Source organism: Panthera onca, chromosome A3 (genome assembly GCF_046562875.1).
Source record: "Panthera onca isolate mPanOnc1 chromosome A3, mPanOnc1 haplotype 2, whole genome shotgun sequence".
Lineage (NCBI taxonomy): Eukaryota > Metazoa > Chordata > Mammalia > Carnivora > Felidae > Panthera > Panthera onca.
Window position 1 is genome coordinate 107448156 of NC_138341.1, and position 18838 is coordinate 107466993.

Sequence of the window (18838 nt, forward strand, 5' to 3'; positions counted from 1 at the left end):
GACTTCCACAAACCTACCACTTTAATAGCTAATGTCAACCCCACAGAAACAAAACTCCTCCTTAATATTTATAAATCAGTCAACACACAGATGATACCAGTGGATGTGAATGAATAAATACAATCTTCTTACCCAAGGCACATTAGATTCCTTAAAATGTTACCCAAAAGGACAAGCCTGTAAGTCACAATGGATGACTAGTGTAGTAGTCATGGATCACTAGTGTAGTAGGGGTCTGATGCCAAATACTAAATGCCAATAACCATAAATGTGTTACTTACATGCTCTAAGCATAAAGCACTCTAAGATGTATCTAAATTGATTACTAGTGGATCACTAGTGTAGTAGGGGTCTGATGCCAAATACTAAATGCCAATAACCATTAATGTGTTACTTATATGCTCTAAGCATAAAGCACTCTAAGATGTATCTAAATTGATTAAGCAAGGCAATTCTGGTTTCAAGTACATGATATTGTACATCATATAATATATAATTATAATATTCTATATAAAGATAATTTTATTTTAACTTTATTTCAATTATTTTTTATTTACTCTTTCCTTAATATAGTGCTGTAATTTTACTGAAATAGATTAGAGGTTAAAAGAGCATCCTTCCCACCAAAACCCAACCTTCCTCCTGCCCAAAAAAGAGCATCCTTCACCAAATGCATCACATTGATAAGTCTCCAAGAATTTTTTACAGCAGACTTTTTTAGAGAAAAATCTGGTCCTACTCCATGAGTTTGGAGGCATTAACCAAGGAATGTCTTTCCTGCTATCTCCTTTGTTCTGTTGTAAATAATTTGTGATTAGTCATGTTTACAGTCCCTATGCTTACTGGGGCTATCATTTCATCAGCCCTAGGATTTTTTTTCTTCTTTTAATGGTTTCATTTTAGAATTAAGTTTTCATGTTTTGTAAGGCATACCTCACTCTAAAATGTACTCTGTGCAAAGAACTTATCATCCTTTATTACTTCCTAGTATCATAAAGCCCTCAAAGTTTCATTTAATTGGTGATCAAATTCCAAGAAAAGTAAATGCACTTTATCATGAATCTCTTAACGTAAATCATTTTTCATCTGATCTATAACCTATAAGGAGAATATGTGTACATGTATGTGTGCATTCTTAAGATTCAGTAGCAGTGATTTTCACATGAAGTGACTAGCAAAACATGTCTACGCATACAGTGACTACTTGATAAAACAAGTCAGTCAGTTGATAAATATCAATGCTTAAAGGAGACAGGTAATGGCATTTAGTAGGAACTATATGCATTTCTGAACATTTATTTACTTAATCTTTATAAGTAAGGTAGAATTTTTAATATTGTCTAATAGCAAACTCATGTCTCATTTGAAATTTAATACAGCACAGACATATTTTTAAGAATACTATGAGTTTCTAATCATTTATTTACTTGACCAAATATTTGTATGTGTTTCTGAGACTTAAGCAAAGGTTTAATTGTTTTAGGATGTATTAAAATAGTTGAAAGATGGAAAAGAAACCAGAAAGTCATGTAAGATAGACTTAGAAAAGATTAGAGGAAAGTTCATGTCACTTATAAGACTGAAATTAACCACTGAATATGACAGAAACATTTGAATAAAGATAACAGTTGGAACTAAAAACAAGACTGCCATAGGAATTAAACACTAAAAGTACCAGAGATAAATAACCAACTAGCAGTGAATATGGGAGAATACAATGTGAGAAATGTTACAATTTTGAGTGTTGCAAGGCAAGACAATTCAGAATATAAATACACTAAATGCTGCCATTATATATAGTTTTCATCTTACCTACCACCTAAAACCCCTAAGCTTATAAAAGTAGATTATGAGAATAAGATTGCTAAGAGAGGTCACTGAGAATGTAATTGAAAGCATAACCTAACTAGGCCATCCGTACCTTGTTTTCTCAAAATGATATCTTTGTACACATTAGGTGTTGAATACTAAAAGGGGGAAATTACACAGCATTGTTATCAAGTGAATACATCATAAAGTTAACCTTTTAGTAATAACTACTAACAAATCATAATTATGAATCCTAGCCATCACTACAGCACTATTTATTGGTCTTTTGCAATGACTATGATATGGAGCCATGCAGTAATAAGGCAAATCTTATAAGCTTCTATTACAAAATTTAAATAATCAAGGGAGTGCTGCCCTTCAAATCTGTATCTTGGAATTATTTACATTATAAAATTAGTAATACAGTATTAGGGGTAAATAATAATTATATGCTATATAATGTTAAATAAACTATGCAGTATTGTTATCATTAATTCTAATATTACTTCTCTTCCCATTTATTCCAAATCCTTTAGAGATACTATCTTTTATAATCACCAAAACTACTCTAAAATATAGTAACTACCACCTTGGGAGTATATAATAGTAGCAATAAATTATTGTTATCATTTGTCCATCACTCTTTGCAATGAGTGCCATGCTGATCTCTCTACTGCCCATTTCATGCCTCCTTTTGTGTGAATGTGGTTCCAGAGGCACAGACTGAGGTTCAAGAAGATATACTCTCTACTACGCTGACACAAGACTGATCCGGGGTGGGTGTGTGACTTAACGTCAAACTAATTATAGTGACTTCTGGGAACTCCTGAAATTCTGAAACAGTGACTGTTATGCTCTAGGTGATGCAGCTAGTCCACAGTAGCTCTTCTGCTACCATGAATATAAAAACAACTCACAGTAGAGAGCTGAAATGAGAGATTCATTAAAAAGAAGAGCTTGAACTTTTTAACAACAAACCAAAAACAAACCATGCTGAAGTTTATAAACTTTCCAGATGTGAAAACCAATACAACTCCATATTGTTAAAGCCAGTTTGGGTTGGCTTTTGTCTTAATTATAACCAAAGCATCCTGATAAACCCTCTGCTTTTTTGTTCAGCACATCATCATTCACTTCCTTCCTTCTCTGTTATAAATATTAGCCCAAACCACATTCCTAGTGCCCTCCAGAAATATGTCATACTACAGCTGTGGTCCCAGAATGGAAGGGCCATGCAGTATGACAGTCTGGTATGTGTCATTCAAGCTCTAGGAAGTTTTATGCCCTATAAGCAACACTGGTTGAAACTCAAATAGAAACTTCAGCTGCCAGGAGTCCCTTGACTCCAAGTTAAGGATCACTGGCACTAAGCTCAATTCCTTGAACATCTTTCAAAAGGTTCTTACTGAAAGTAACTCTTCTTGCACCTCACCCTACCCACAAATTCTCACTAATAGAAACCAATGCTGAAGATCAAAATCCAAGTCTTGAACTTCGTAATTTCTTTGAAACTTATTGACCAATGTTTAAAAAGGAAAATGAGGTCAAAATCTAGGTCAGGGTTGAACAGTGCTCCTAGGCCCATATCTAAAACCTTGCTGGGGCTTTCCACATGGAGGGGTCAGCAGTCAAGAATTAAAAAATAAAATCAAGGAGATTTCCTTAAAGCATTTTAGTATGTTGGAAAAAAAGCATTGCTAGAAACCCTATTGTTCCATTCCAGGAGTATCTATGGCAACCATTTTGAGCTGCGAACTTTACAGATAGTTATTTGTGTCACCAGCTGACGGCGTTGTCCAGCCACTCCTTAATATTGTCTAGACACCTTTCCCTTGGACTTCCTTCAGAATGTTCCCTGGCATACTTGCCTCATAAATTTCCACTCTTCCAATTTCAATTGTGGTACTTTCATTAGTTAAAGTACAGCTTTCCCAGCAAACAGATCAGCATTGCATTTGATTCTACTTCTCCTGATCATTCCAAACAGCCCAAGTGCTATTATTATTTCAAACTGCAACCTAATGTTATGGTAACTTAATTCTTAAAGGCCTCAATTAGTTCATTTTATGAAAATGGGTTCTTAAGCTTGAGGCTCAAATGAAAGTACAGACCCTACTAGAACCAGAATGTAAGCTTCTTAAGGGCAGAGATGGTTTTGCCAATGGATTGCCTGCGTAGGAGACTGGAAGGAAGGAGGAGAGAGCTGCTGGAATAATTATCCCTGCAACCACCATGAGTTACTGTGGGCTGGCTATGTCTTTTGCAAATTTTTTATTTCTGTCAGCTAGCTCTTTCCACACAGCCCTGTCCTCAGTTCTGATAACTATATCTTCCTTCTCTGCCCCTTCAGGCCTAGGATTAATAACATAGACCCAGAGGTACTGCATAAATCCTTTCTCTATCCCCTGCCTACTTCTTTGTAAAGAGCCCTTTCACTAAACTCTCCTCAAATTATCTCAATGTAAGGGTGCCACCTGTTTCCCTCTAAGGAGATGGCAACTGCTCTGTGTGCAACATGATTACACAAAGGCAGCTCCAAATGTCAGTGACTTACATTCTGATTATAGGTGTATGGGTAAAATATGTATTTTTAATGTTTAAAATAAATAAAGCAATCTATTTTTTAATAAAGCAATATTTAATACAATGGGTTAGAGCACCTAATAGAAAACAGAACATTAGTAGTATCTGTAGTCTTCACCGATATTCCTCGATGACCAGCTATGTGGATTATATTGATCTGGGCTCCCTGGCAGTGATGTGCTGGAGCCAAACTGCATTTGAAGGGCTGATGGTGCATTTGAAGCCCACTCTGAGTTTAGCAATAGCATGCTGGTGGCTTGATATCGGCCAGAGTGGAAATATTTACACCACAGAAACTTGCAAATGCTACAAATCAGGGGCTTTTCTTTGGGAGAGCTGATAACTAGCACATCACTTTCCATGTGCTATATATATGTGTGTGTGTGTGTGTGTGTGTGTGTGTGTGTGTGGGTGTGTGTGTGTGTGTGTTGCAATACTGTCAGTGCTAGTTTGGGTTCTCTCAAAAGTACAGCCTGAGATAAGGACTTGTGTGCAAGTAGCATATATGAGAGATGATCCCATAGGAAGTACGAATGATCCCAGAATGATGTAATAAGGCATGAGGGACAGCCAATTCACAAGTGAATTGATCTGTTTTTACTGTGCATAGTGGGGCTCCATCTTGTGGGGACCCTCTCAAAAACAGTGTAGAATGTGCTGAGGGTGAAACACAAGGTCTACAGAGGAAATGTGGCAGGAGGCACAAAACTCTTACTCACTAGGATCTTCCCAGACCTGGGATAAAATGAACTTGATATGCAGACACTTCTGTTCTTGGGATATGGAACCACAAGGCCAGGACCATTTCAGTCAACAAGATGACCTATGAATATTTCAACACGTGAAAGAAATCTGCTTCATTTTAATACTTACTCTCTGTCCTGAAACTGTCTATGTTTGGAATTTCATAACATATCTGTTAGAGAAGAGAGGAAACCCACCTCCCGGGCTTCAAATGAGAAAGGAAAAGTGGTAAGTGGATGTCACCAAGGTCAACCATCTGCTTATTAAAGAGAGAGTCATGTTTCCTTGCCCCCGGGAAGCTGTAACCTGGCCATGTCCACAGATCTCTCCAGTGAATTAACTTCTGTTTTTCTTTATTTAAGGGGGGACGGGAGGTAGGGCAGGTCTCTACTCTTTGGACATTTGAAACAAGAGGAAGAAGCCTCTACCACAGAAGACTAAGGATCCCAAACTAATAGTGTCTGATTATAACCTGTATTAAAAGCAGGAAATTAGAAGCGGCTTTATGAGAGAGGCAGGAAACCAGGGACACTTTGGTTTTTATGCCTTAGAATGCACAGTCTCTATCCCAATACATTTGGAAGATCCAATTAATCAATTAGAAGATGGTCAAAATAATTTGTTCCTAATACTGACAAGAATTTCTGATTAAAAGGGCTCTTGCTATTCTTTATCACTAATAATTTTAAAGAAAGAGGCAGAAGAGACTTTGGAAGATGGCTGCAGGGACTGAAAATTTAAGGCCAGTGGCCTGGGCTTATCCCAGAAATATGCTGGGGAAGCTGCAGGGTTTGTGTGTGTTTTTTTCTCCCAGTAAATATTTTTGAGCATTTACCTTATGCCAGGAACTGCCCTAATTTCTGGAAATAAAAAAATAAAATAGACACATACATGAACTTTTTCATTTTTTATTTTCTTCTATAGGAACCAAACTGTCCCAAATTGCTCTTAAGGCTGCTTCAATGTTCTCAGGCCTCATTCCCATGCTTCTTCCTCCCATAGAATCACCTGATAATCCTCTTTGCAGCTCACCTGCTTTTAGCCTGCTTCCCCCCCACACCTCTGCAAACTGGCAGAAGGATCAATTTACCTAAGGGATGACCTCCAAAATTTTTGTAGATCTATAATTAAGATGGGTCTGTGCAGTTTGCAAGGACAAATAAATGAGCAATTTAGACCTTGTGTTGAAATCAGTAAAACGTTAAGAAAAAAAATGATAAGCAAACATCTTCGGAAATAGGTAACAGTGTTATGGACGAATATACTTTTCCATTTTGCTTTTTAGAGCCTGAGAAATATTCTGGACAATATTATGCAACAAATGGAGCAACAATAATAACACAAATTAGCCCCCTTGAGGGAAGCCAGTTCTGTCTGGCTTCCTCACTGGCTGGTGATTCAGTTCCCCTTCAGACTGAGGGGGCTCAGACAGGCTGGCCTCTCTCCTAGAAAGGCTGGACTGAAGACACTAGAGAGGGCCTCAACCTTGACATGGGTAGATTTTGCTTAGGAGTTGCCTGGCACTGAGCACTGCTTCTGCCCACAACTTCCCAGCCATACCTAGCATGTTGGATTCTTAGGCTACTAAGAACTGTCAAAATGTTTAATATACAACAACCCTTCTCTTAGTTGCTATCCAAGTTCTTTGGGGACCAGCTCTGAAGACCTCAGTCCCACTAGCCTCAATCTTGCTCCTCCCCCAAAACTCACTCCCTTTTTATATCATGTCTTCATTCCCTGCCCTCTGACAAATCTATAAAGCCTCTCAGATGATGGTTGTGATTGAGCTTGGAATTCACACTTGCTACTTTCATTCCTGATGTAAAGCCTCTCTAGGGTCATCCATCACTGCTCCTAGGAGTCTGAAATAGGCATGAAAACAGTAGTGCATAATTTCCTAATGTGATAAGTTGTTAGAATTTAAACTAATCTTGGGCAGAGTTCCAGAGATTTTTGCATTCAAATTATGGCCCTGGGACAAAGTAAATGCTTCAGAAAAGGTGAAACAATGGCTAGTCTATGTGGGGTGTTGGTACTGTTTTAAATAAGTGGGTTGTACTATTTGATCATTAAGTGTTTTTCAAACTTTGACTAAATACAAAAATAAATATCTAAGCAACATAGATACGTCAGCCCTAAAATTTAAGACAATCACAATTATTTATTATGTTCATGAATACACAATTTGAGATGGTTTGGTAGAGACTGTTCATCTGTGCTTCCAGAAACTCAACTAGGGGGTGAAGGAGCCATTTTTAAGATGGCTGACTGCCATGGCTAGCTCAGTTTGTGCTGGATACTGGCTAATAGCTTAGCTGGAGCTAGGGGCCAGGGGCCATGGTTCCTTCTCAATGTGGTCTCACCATGGGCAACCTTGGCTTTCTCACAGATCAACATCCCAAATGTTCTGAAGTACACATTTTTATGATCCAGCCTCAGAAATCACAGAGTACTTGCTTTCATTTTACTTCATTCACTGACACAATTAAAATGGCCCATCCAGGTTCAAGGAGAGGGGATGTGGACTTTACCTCTTGAAGGCAGCTTGTCAAGGCACCAGAAAATAGAAGATGAGAGATATCATTGCTGCCATCCATGAAAAATACAATCTGAACAAATCTCAAGGTATCTTCATAAAACCTGATTGCAAAAACTTTGGCCCATAAAAAGAAATCAGCCACAGACAGGTATTTGCAAGTGAACTAATTGAGTAGCATTGCTCAAATGCGGTTGAACATTCAGAGCAAAGGTGTGGGTTTTCCTCTTTGAATATCCATTAAATTGCTACCAAAAAATTCTTGATCTTTGAGTGCTAGGGCATATATTTAAACAAATATGAACAGTAACAAATTATCTTTTAAATAAGAAAAGAAAATGAAGACAATTGAATATAGCCAGCAATCTACAATATGCTTCAGATCTCAAAGGAACATGAGGAAGACATGAGGGAGAGAAGGAGGGAGAGAAAATTAGAAAAAAGAAATATTAGATGGCAAGAGAGAAAGAGAAAGGCAGCAAGAGGGGAGGGCAAGATATGCAATTTTATTGGCATAACACAAGATTTCACCAGGTACTCTTTTGAACAGCTGCCAAATTCTAGGCACCACACTTCAAACATGCTGTCTTTCAGCATGCCACCTTTCCTTCCCATAGCCTGATTTCCTAGAATTCTGAGCAAGGAGAACTGGGCAGCCAATAGCAGTCCCTTCCCTTGTTCAGTGAAGGAAGCTCTGTGACATAAACACTCGTGGTTTCAAAGATTCGGGGAAGTGAAAAATAATTCTGTATTAAAATATGATTACAGAAGTGGACACCATATGATGCCCAATATTCACCCACTCCAGGAAGAATTCACATGGCTCTAAGCATGCCCATTGGTTCATAATGTTTGAGCAGACTGTATCTACATGTAACAGTAGCTTTTACTCTGAGTGACATAAGGAGCCAATAGAAGGATTTAGGAAGAGAGGAATGGATCTAAAGTTTTGAAAGAATTACTTGGCATTGTGGAGAACAGATTATGATCAAATAGTGAAGCTGGAGGGAGTAACAGGTAAAGTAGAAGCAAGAAGAATACTTTGGAGGCTCTTGTAATAATCTAGGCAAAGGGTGATGAGGGCTTGGAAAAGGATGGTAGAATGGCCCAGGCTGAGTTCAGGATTTTCTAACGTCGCTAGAAATCCACATTATATTATTAGCTTTTGTTAGTGCTGTCTCATTTGATCTCTCCAGGACTTTTGACCCTAAATACCAACAGTGGGGGCAGAGTCAGTATCAGCTTAATGCGAATAAGCTAATTAGTGTTTCTCAAACTTCACTGTATCTATAAATTAACTGAGGATCTTATTAAAATGTAGGTTCTGTTTGAGCAGACCGAGGGTGGGCCTGAGATTCTGCATTTCTAAGTTCCCAAGTGATGTGATGATCCAAAGACCACAAAATGAAAGGGTAACCTACTAAATAGCAACTGGCCATGTACATACAATCCTGAACCTCTGATGCGGACACTAAAAATCTCATATTCACTTATGACTTTATCCAGTTTCTGAGGATAAATCATGAGGACATTCTGTTGCTGCTCTTTACATTTTGGCAAGTGGGTTGAAGTATAGATAGATTACTATGGTTTTCTATTTCATTCCTTCTAAACTAAAGGCTGATTTTCAATTTACTGATGTTTATCTATGCAAAGGTTTCTTACATGAATTAGTAGCAATAAGTTACACAAGATGAGCATGCACATAATTGTACAGGATGGCAAATTCAAAACTATGCATACATATTTAACTCTTAAAGATCACAACACAAATGTGAAGTCAGAGCTCATTAAATTAGAGACTGATTTAACCAAATGATTTGTGCAGCCATTACACAGGTGTTCCATTTCAGAAAGTATTAGAGCATAGTGCCGGGGGCCTCAAAGCTAATTTCTAACCTAGACTAATCATGCCAGGAATAATGAGCTGCCGTTACTGCCTTGTGAATCAGACCCTATGATATTTAAAATAATTAAGATCAAAGCCAAAGTAGAAGGTCACTGAATTCACCAGTCATAAAATGTTAGTACAAAACCAAAGGCTGTACTTGTTTGCTTAACAATCTTTAACGCTCAAGTTATAAAATGGCATTAAGAGGGACACAAATATCATCTTCAAAATTGCTGCTCTCCCCAAAGGAATTGCCAGCAAGCACAGAAGCCTCCCAATGAAAAGGTTATTTAAAGTAAAGGTGTTACTCAAAAGCCATTATAAGTATTAAAAAGGCCAGGAAACTTCAGAGATGGATTGGCTGATGGGATCTATCAGCTTTCTGGCTGCAATCCCAAGAGATGAACTGGGATGAAGATTTGCTTCCCATTTGTAGGCGGTTGGAAAGAAGTGTGAAATGAATTGGTTTGTCCGGGCTGAGTCCCCAGGAAAAGGGTGTCTTTTCATACCAAAAGCTCCCACCCAAACTGGCAGGGTGCTTCAAGCCAAAGATTTAGACAGTCAAATAAGTGCTAATTGAGTTAGAGGTTTGGTTAGGAAGTGGGTTAACAATTAAGTTCAGCTCAGGCCCTGTAATGGCCCAACCACTAGCCTTGAAAGGCTTTGGTATAGAGCACCAAAGCAGAGAAGGCTTTCTAATCCACTACTAAGGCTTTGAGTGAAATTCCTAATCTTTGGCTGGAACAAGTGTGAGACAGTGGAGAGATAAGTGGCCCATGGTGACAGAGTTAAAGGAAGTTATGAAGTTGATACTGAGGATGTGTCTATTCACAAGATTCTTCTAGAGATATACAAATATGCAGAACCACAATGGGGAACTCCAAGAAAAAGAAGAATTTCATCTTTAAAAGAGGACAACACCAGTCAATAGCTTTACATTGCTGTCTTCTATGGCCAAGTTCGCAGCAAGTATTACTATTAAAGAATCCCACACACAGTATTTTTATTTAACAAATACTTTTCATCGGGCTTATTATTGCCAGATCCTGTTATTCTTGCTTTCCAAATGTTACCAGTTCACTTATCCCTCGTAACAAGCCTCTGAGGTATAAATAACATTATAATCAATTTACAAATGAGGAAACTGAGGCACAGAGATGCTCAAGAACTAATAAGCGGCATACCTGGGATTCAGAAATGTTGGACAAGGCATCTGGGTTAAAAGAGATGAAGAGAATGTTACAGAAGAAAGGAAGCAAATATTTATTATTCTACTTAGAAGGAAGGAAGATGTATAAAAACCCAAGAGAAAATTTAATAGGCCTCTTTACTGCCCTTTTCCCACAAGGGCCAAAATGAAAGCCCATTAATAAAGCTTAAAACTGAAATTTAGTACAGATAAAAGCAATCCTCATTACCCAACATATAATTAACTAGAGAATTCACAGCTGTGGGACATTATGGGGGAAGGATGAGGCTTGCCGATTCAGGCTGCTGATTTTCAAACAAGGTGTTAAAACCAAGCCACCAGATCTCTTTAATGCAGGTTGTAGCATTGGTCACTTTGCCAAAGATGGTGGTAAGAATTCTAAATGTGGAAAACAGATTCTAAGAGTCTTACAGATTAAGGAAACTGAAGCTCAACATGTATCCCCCTGCTAAGCAAAATCTGTTCTTTCACGTAGTCACTCCACTCCCCCCTTGCAACTTTCCTAATGGAAGACATTCAATCTCCCACCACTCATGGATGAATTCAACATCAGCATTCTCCTTGCTCCTCATGGTCTTCTAAGCTCCTGCAAAACTCCCTCTCCACAAAAGCTCATGACACCTAACTCCATCACTGCCTGTCCCTCCACAGGGTTGATATCTACTGGCTCCTAGAATCCCTCCATCAACTGAATACTTTGGTACTTGGATCACAATATTCTTAGATCACTATAGCTCTTGCCAACTGGCAACACCCAAGTAGACAGCACGGCCATTATCAGATACCTATGATGCCCTGTCTGCCTGAACCCAATTCTAAAATTTCTACTGTCTTTGCTAATCCACTTCATGGCCATAACTTGAATTTCAGGATTGTTCCACTTCTGAAATTTTAATTACATATACCCTTCCTTCTGAGCGCATTCTTCCATTTTCCTCCTTCACTCCACTATGTCCTCCAGTTCTAGGAGCTTCCCTTTCCCTCCATTCCAAGACCCTCCTCCTGGCTTCCTTTACTAAGCAGTCTTGTCACCCTGGTTTGCTCTTTCAACTTCTACTTTACCTATTAACTCCTAGTGCCTTGTCCTTTTGCCACACCTCCAAACCTAGATCAACAACCATGAGCTTTCTCTCTTTTTACATCCATATGGTCAAATACAGGTGGAAAAAATACCATGAAACTTTGCAGATGAGTGACACTGGTGAGAGGTACAAAACTTTGCAAACACATCTATAGAATTATACAATTTCCAGTAAACATGATTTAATCCCTGGCTTCTGGCAAAAAGTGACTAATTAGCTCAAGACCCCCCCCCCCCCACCTCAGTGCCAAAGCTCATGGGAAGTCAAGCTCAACCCAGGTGGATACCAGTATTACACTTCAGATACTTGGGCACAATCCAAATTCTCTTATACAATAAACTCTCAGGTTTAACCAAGTTATTTTATAGTTCTGGAATTTTATTACATGCAATGCCATGTAAAATTAGTGACATTTGGGAATCTTTTTTTCATTTTAGTAGCATTTGTTTGAAAAGAATTTGACCTACACTTCTAAATAATGTGCTTAATTATGGGGTCCAAAGATGGTAATGAAATGGAGGTAAAAGACATGCATCACATAGCCGAAAGCTAAAATCACAGCTTCAAAGGGCTGAGGAACATTCTTAAGGCTTACATTCTAATGTCTTTTTATTTAACAATGTTACTAAAACACACACACACACACACACACACACACACACACACACACCCCTCCCTCCTGGGCCTGTATTAATTGTTCTCTCCAAAGCCATCTTCAATTTCAAATTCAACTTTTTTTTATACTCCACTAAACAGCTAATAATAACTCATGTATCCAATGTCACTTTCCACATAACTGAAGATTTCTACCTGTTAGTGATCTTTCTAAAACTGATTAAACTCTTCCCTTCCATCTTAAGGATAATGTATAAACAACATTTAGCTATTTCTTGAATTTACAAAATCTTCTTGTTAAAGGTCAATTATAGAACTTGCAACATCTGTTTGGCTGCTCAAAGAATTTTTATTATTCCCTCTGGGTTTTTGTCTATATTCCCAAAGTTGAGGTAGCTAGAAAAATGTCCTACAGATAAATTTGTTGCTAAATCACAATAAATATGTGTTATCAACTCAAAGGTATTGGGAAGTTTAATAATGGCCTCTAAACATCTCCCTGAGCATTGTCCCTTTCAGGTTAACTCCAGATATAGTCTCTAAGATCTACAAAAAGTAACATATTCCACTCAAAAATATGAAAAATAACTCACTTATAACTTTTAAAACTTCTCATATCACTTATGGCTTCAAAATAAGGACAATGTTGTTCAATCCCAAATTGACTTTGTTGACTTCGTACTTGTTTGTAGAGCCTGGTGAACAGGATGAGACAAAGTCAAACGACATTTCCACTCTGAGTTTCAGGTACCTCAGCTCTCAATGAGAGTGTGACCTCTGGCTTCTCTCTACTCTTCCAGATTCCAGAGTCCATGGTTCAAATGCCATAGTGCACGTGAAAGCACTTTGAACAGCATAATGAGCTTTATCAATGGAAGAGCAAGACCAACTGACACCAGGAGAGCTTTTGGTGACTGGCAGGAACATTATCCATCTTTCACAACTTCTCACCTAATATTTATCAGGCACTCAATAAAGGTTTGATGAATAAATGAATAAAGAAGCCCACTTTACATTGCTATAAAAGAATTAATAATACAAAACAATTTTGCCCCAAACACTAGAAACTCCTTTTTTAAAAAAATCTGAAGCATGTTCAAATCTGACTTGGTCACCAGCAACCTCTTTGGAAAGCAGAGTGGCAAACCCTCAAAATTAGGCCAAAGGAGTTTTCCTCAGGAATTTGGCCACATAACTGAAATTATCACCTCCACAAGTCAACATGTTAACTTTCAGAGAGAAACTAATTTTAAAAATTAGTTGCTCATCTATGTGAAAACCTAGTACACCTATCAAGATAAGTTATCTTAAAGATATAATACTATACTGCTAATTACTGGTAGAACAAACTTCAAATATTAGAAAGGGGGAATGTAAAACAGTGTTGACCATGTCAAAGAGAACACTGAGGTAGGTCTAGCTTATAAAAGACAAAAAAAATAAGGAGAGATTATGGAAACACAATACCATCCAAATTAATCTCTCTTAATGCAAAAGAGGGAATAGATTTATTCTAATTAGTTCCAGAAGCAACAAGCAAAGATAGACACAGATTTTAAGGAAGAGTAAGTTAGCAACTGGAACTGCCTAGGAATGAGATGGACCTTTTAAAGAAGTGACCTCCCTTTAATGGTATCCAATCATAAGGGAAAAGCAGAAGCCAGGTGGAATTCACTAATACACCTAACCTGATGACTTTTCTTCAAAGCATTTAAAAAAATGTCTCTTCAGTTATGACCCAGAAAATGAAGAGGACCAATGTGAGGGGCCAGATGAACGATGTTCTCAGAGTCCACAGCACAGACATTTCTTCACCGTTTAAAGGTGGCCAGCTGAGAACTTAGTCTCCAGAGGGCTCCAGATTTGTGGTTCACAGCACACAAAACTAGAGCCCTTCTTTGCTTTAAGCACAATAAATACTTACTGAATTAAAACATAGGCAGAAACTGAAGGCAGACAGAGTGAAATAGTGAGAAATGCCCTCCCTGACATTTATAAATATGCCAGAGAAACTTTCAACCACATGTTATAACTTTATAAATTATGTGTAAACATGACCTCTGAAAAAATGCCAAGGTCGATGAGGCTGAGAGTGACTTCTCTAGTGAATCATAGCTGGGACAGTCATTTTCAAACTCTGCATGCAATTTTCCACATCTTTTCCAAAATAAGCAGTGTAATGAGTACACACATGATCCAGGCTTCCTCCTGCCAGTTTCCCATCCCCCCATCACATATCCTTTTCCTAGTAATTCTCTGCTTTGGTTTAAGGACATCCCACCCTACCATTCCTATCCTTTCTTTTCCCTCTCTATCCTTCACTAGAAGAACTTCTATAAATAATCCAGGACATTCTACAGGCAATTTACAAATGGAAAACCAATGCAAAATCCTACACATTATTTTATGCTAATTTTGATTTCTGCCTCAGATATACTGACTCCACAAAGGGAAGGGACTTGGACAGTTCAGTCAGAATGCCTAGGATTTCTTACCTGAAATATTGTCCGAATGATATAAATAACTATAGTTTTTGGAGCACAGACTTGTTTTTTAGACAACTTTATAATGCGGTTCTATTAGGTTTCCTGTTTTAAAGATAAGAAAACTTTCCCAAAGTTGTTCTTAGGAAGTGAGAAAAATGAGTTTCAAGCTATATCTGTGCATTCCACAGCTCAAGCAATCAATCATTACATTACCTTTCATTCAATCCACAACAGTTTAAAACTTCAGATTCATCTCTGGTTTCTCCCATTCCATTGTTCCTTCCATATAAGTGATTGGCAAGTCTTGTTTCTGCTCTGACTCTCTTAGGTACAGTCTCAACTTTGACAATTCCACCACCATGCCTGCTCAAAACTTTTTAATAATTCCCTATGGACTCCAGAATGGTGGTCCATTAACAGCTGTTATTCAAAAATCCTCCACATTACAGCTCCTCCATAAATTGAGAGTCACTATCCACCATTTTTCTTGCATTTGGATTAACTGACTTTGCCAGCCCTGATTGGAGACACATGGCATGACAAGGCATTTTTCTTCTGATTCGCAAATTTATTTTCATGAAAAGACAACAAATGGGAATATTTGAAATTAACACTGGCCCCATGCATCTGGGATCCAAATCAACCTGTTCAATCTCTCTATAACGTTCCTCACACTCTTAGCCTATACATCACAGCTTCTTAGGAAGGCTTCCTAAAGACGTTGGGAATCTATACCCATCTTTTAAAGCCTGGCCCCTTTTCTTTGCAAAGAAAACTTCCAGACTCATTCTATGAAGCCAGCATTACTTTGATTCCCAAACCAGACAGAAACCCAGCAAAAAAAGAGAACTACAGGCCAATATCCCTGATAAATATGGATGCAAAAATTCTCAACAAGAGACTAGCAAATAGAATTCAACAGCATATAAAAAGAACTATTCACTATGTTCAAGTGGGATTCATTCCTGGGCTGCGGGGCTGGTTCAATATTTGCAAATCAATCAATGTGATACATCACATTAATTAAAGGAAAGAACCATATGATCTTGTCAATAGATGCAAAAAAAGCATTTGACAAAATACAGCATCCTTTCTTAATAAAAACCCTGAAGAAAGTCAGGATAGAAGGAACATACTTAAACATCATAAAAGCCATTTATGAAAAGCCCACAGCTAATATCATCCTCAATGGGGAAAAACTAAGAGCTTTCCCCTCAAGATCAGGAACACAACAGGGATGTCCACTCTCACCACTGTTGTTTAGTGTTGGAAGTCCTAGCGTCAGCAATCAGACAACAAAAGGAAATCAAAGGCATCAAAACTGGCAAAGATGAAGTCAAACTTTCACTATTCGCAGACGACATGATACTCTACATGAAAAACCCGATAGACTCCATCAAAAGTCTGCGAGAACTGATACATGAATTCAGCAAAGTCGCAGCATACAAAATCAATGTACAGAAACCGGCTGCATTTTTATACACCAATAATGAAGCAACAGAAAGAGAAATAAAGAATCTGATTCCATTCACAACTGCACCAAGAATCATAAAATACCTAGGAATAAATCTAACCAAAGATGTACAAGATCTGTATGCTGAAAACTATAGAAAGCTTATGGAAGGGAATTGAAGAAGATACAAAGAAATGGAAAAACATTCCGTGTTCATGGATTGGAAGAATAAATATTGTTAAAATGTCAATACTACCCAAAGCAATCTACACTTTCAATGCAATCCCAATCATAATTGCACCAGCATTCTTCTTGAAGCTAGAACAAGCAATCCTAAGATCTGTATGGAACCACAAAAGACCCCGAATAGCCAAAGTAATATTGAAGAAGGAAACCAAAGTGGGAGGCATCACAATCCCAGACTTTAACCTCTACTACAAAGCTGTAATCATCAAGACACTATGGTATTGGCACAAAAACAGACACATAGACCAATGGAATAGAGACCCCAGAATTGGACCCACAAATGTATAGCCAACTAATCTTTGACAAAGCAGGAAAGAGTATCCAATGGAAAAAAGACAGTCTCTTTAACAAATGGTGCTGGGAGAACTGGGCAGCAACATGCAGAAGAATGAAACTGGACCACTTTCTTACACCATTCACAAAAGTAAACTCAAAGTGGTTGAAGGACCTGAATGTGAGACAGGAAACCATCAAAACCCTAGAGGAAAAAGCAGGAAAAAACCTCTTTGACCTCAGCCGCAGCAGTTTCTTACTTGACACATCTCCAAAGGCAAGGGAATTAAAAGCAAAAATGAACTATTGGGACCTCAGCAAGATAAAAAGCTTCTGCACTGCAAAAGAAACCATCAACAAAACTAAAAGGCAACCGACGGAATGGGAAAAGACATTTGCAAATGACATATTGGATAAAGGGCCAGTATCCAAAATGTATAAAGAACTCACCAAACTCCACACCTGAAAAACAAATAATCCAGTGAAGAAATGGGCAGAAGACATGAATAGATGCTTTTCCAAAGAAGACATCCAGATGGCCAAGAGACACATGAAAAGATGCTCAACGTCATTCCTCATCAGGGAAATACAAATCAAAACCATACTGAGATACCACCTTACTCTGGTCAGAGTGGCTAAAATGAAGAAATCAGGAGACTATAGATGCTGGAGAGGACGTCGAGAAATGGGAACCCTCTTGCACTGTTGGTGGGAATGCAAACTGGTGCAGCTGCTCTGGAAAACAGTGTGGAGGTTCCTCAAAAAACTAACAATTGGGGCCCCTGGGTGGCTCAGTCAGTTAAGCATCCTCCTTTAGCTCAGGTCGTGATCTCGCAGTTTGTGGGTTCGAGCCCTGTGCTGGGCTCTGTGCTGACAGCTCAGAGCCTGGAGCCTGCTTTGGATTCTCTCCTTCTCTCTCTGCCCCTCTCCCACTTGTGCTCTCTCAAAAATAAATAAATGAAAAAATAAAATGAAACTATATCTACCCTATGACCCAGCAATAGCAATAGCACTGTTAGGAATTTACCCAAGGGATACAGGAGTGCTGATGCATAGGGGCACTTGTACACCAATGTTTATAGCAACACTTTCAACAATAGACAAATTATGGAAAGAGCCTAAATGTCCATCAACTGACGAATGGATAAAGATGTGGTATACACACACACACACACACACACACACACACACAATGGAAAACTACTTGGCAATGAGAAAGAATGAAATCTGGTTATTTGTAGCAACATGAATGGAACTGGAGGGTATTATACTAAGCGAAATAAGTCAGGCAGAGAAAGACAGTTACCATATGTTTTCACTCATATATGGATCCTGAGAAACTTAACAGAACCATGGGGTGGGGAAGTTACAGAGAGGGAGGGAGGTAAACCATAAGAGACTTAAATACTGAGAACAAACTTAGGGCTGATGGGGGGTGAGGAGAGGGGAAAGTGGGTGATGGGCATTGAGGAGGGCACCTGTTGGGATGAACACGGGATGTTGTATGGAAACCAATCTGACAATAAATTATATTTAATATAATTAATTAATTAAGTGTTCCTCGCACTCTTAGCCTACACATCACGGCTTCTTAGGAAGGATTCCTAAAGATGTTGGAATCTATACCCATCTTGGAAAGCCTGGCCCCTTTTCTTTGCCCATGAGATATGGCTGCTGACTTTCCAAACAGAAGTTATTCCTTCTTCTCACACTCACTCAGGGTCAGTTCTTGCTCAGAGGTTTACACATATAATTACTGACAAGTGTTGTATTTCCCATTCTTGATAGTAAGCTTAGAAGGGAGTTAGGTCTGGCCTATTAGACTTTTGATGCCTTTTTTTTTCCATATAATGGGAATTCAGTGAGTGTTATTAAATTAATAATTTAAAATGTACAGAATATAAATTGAT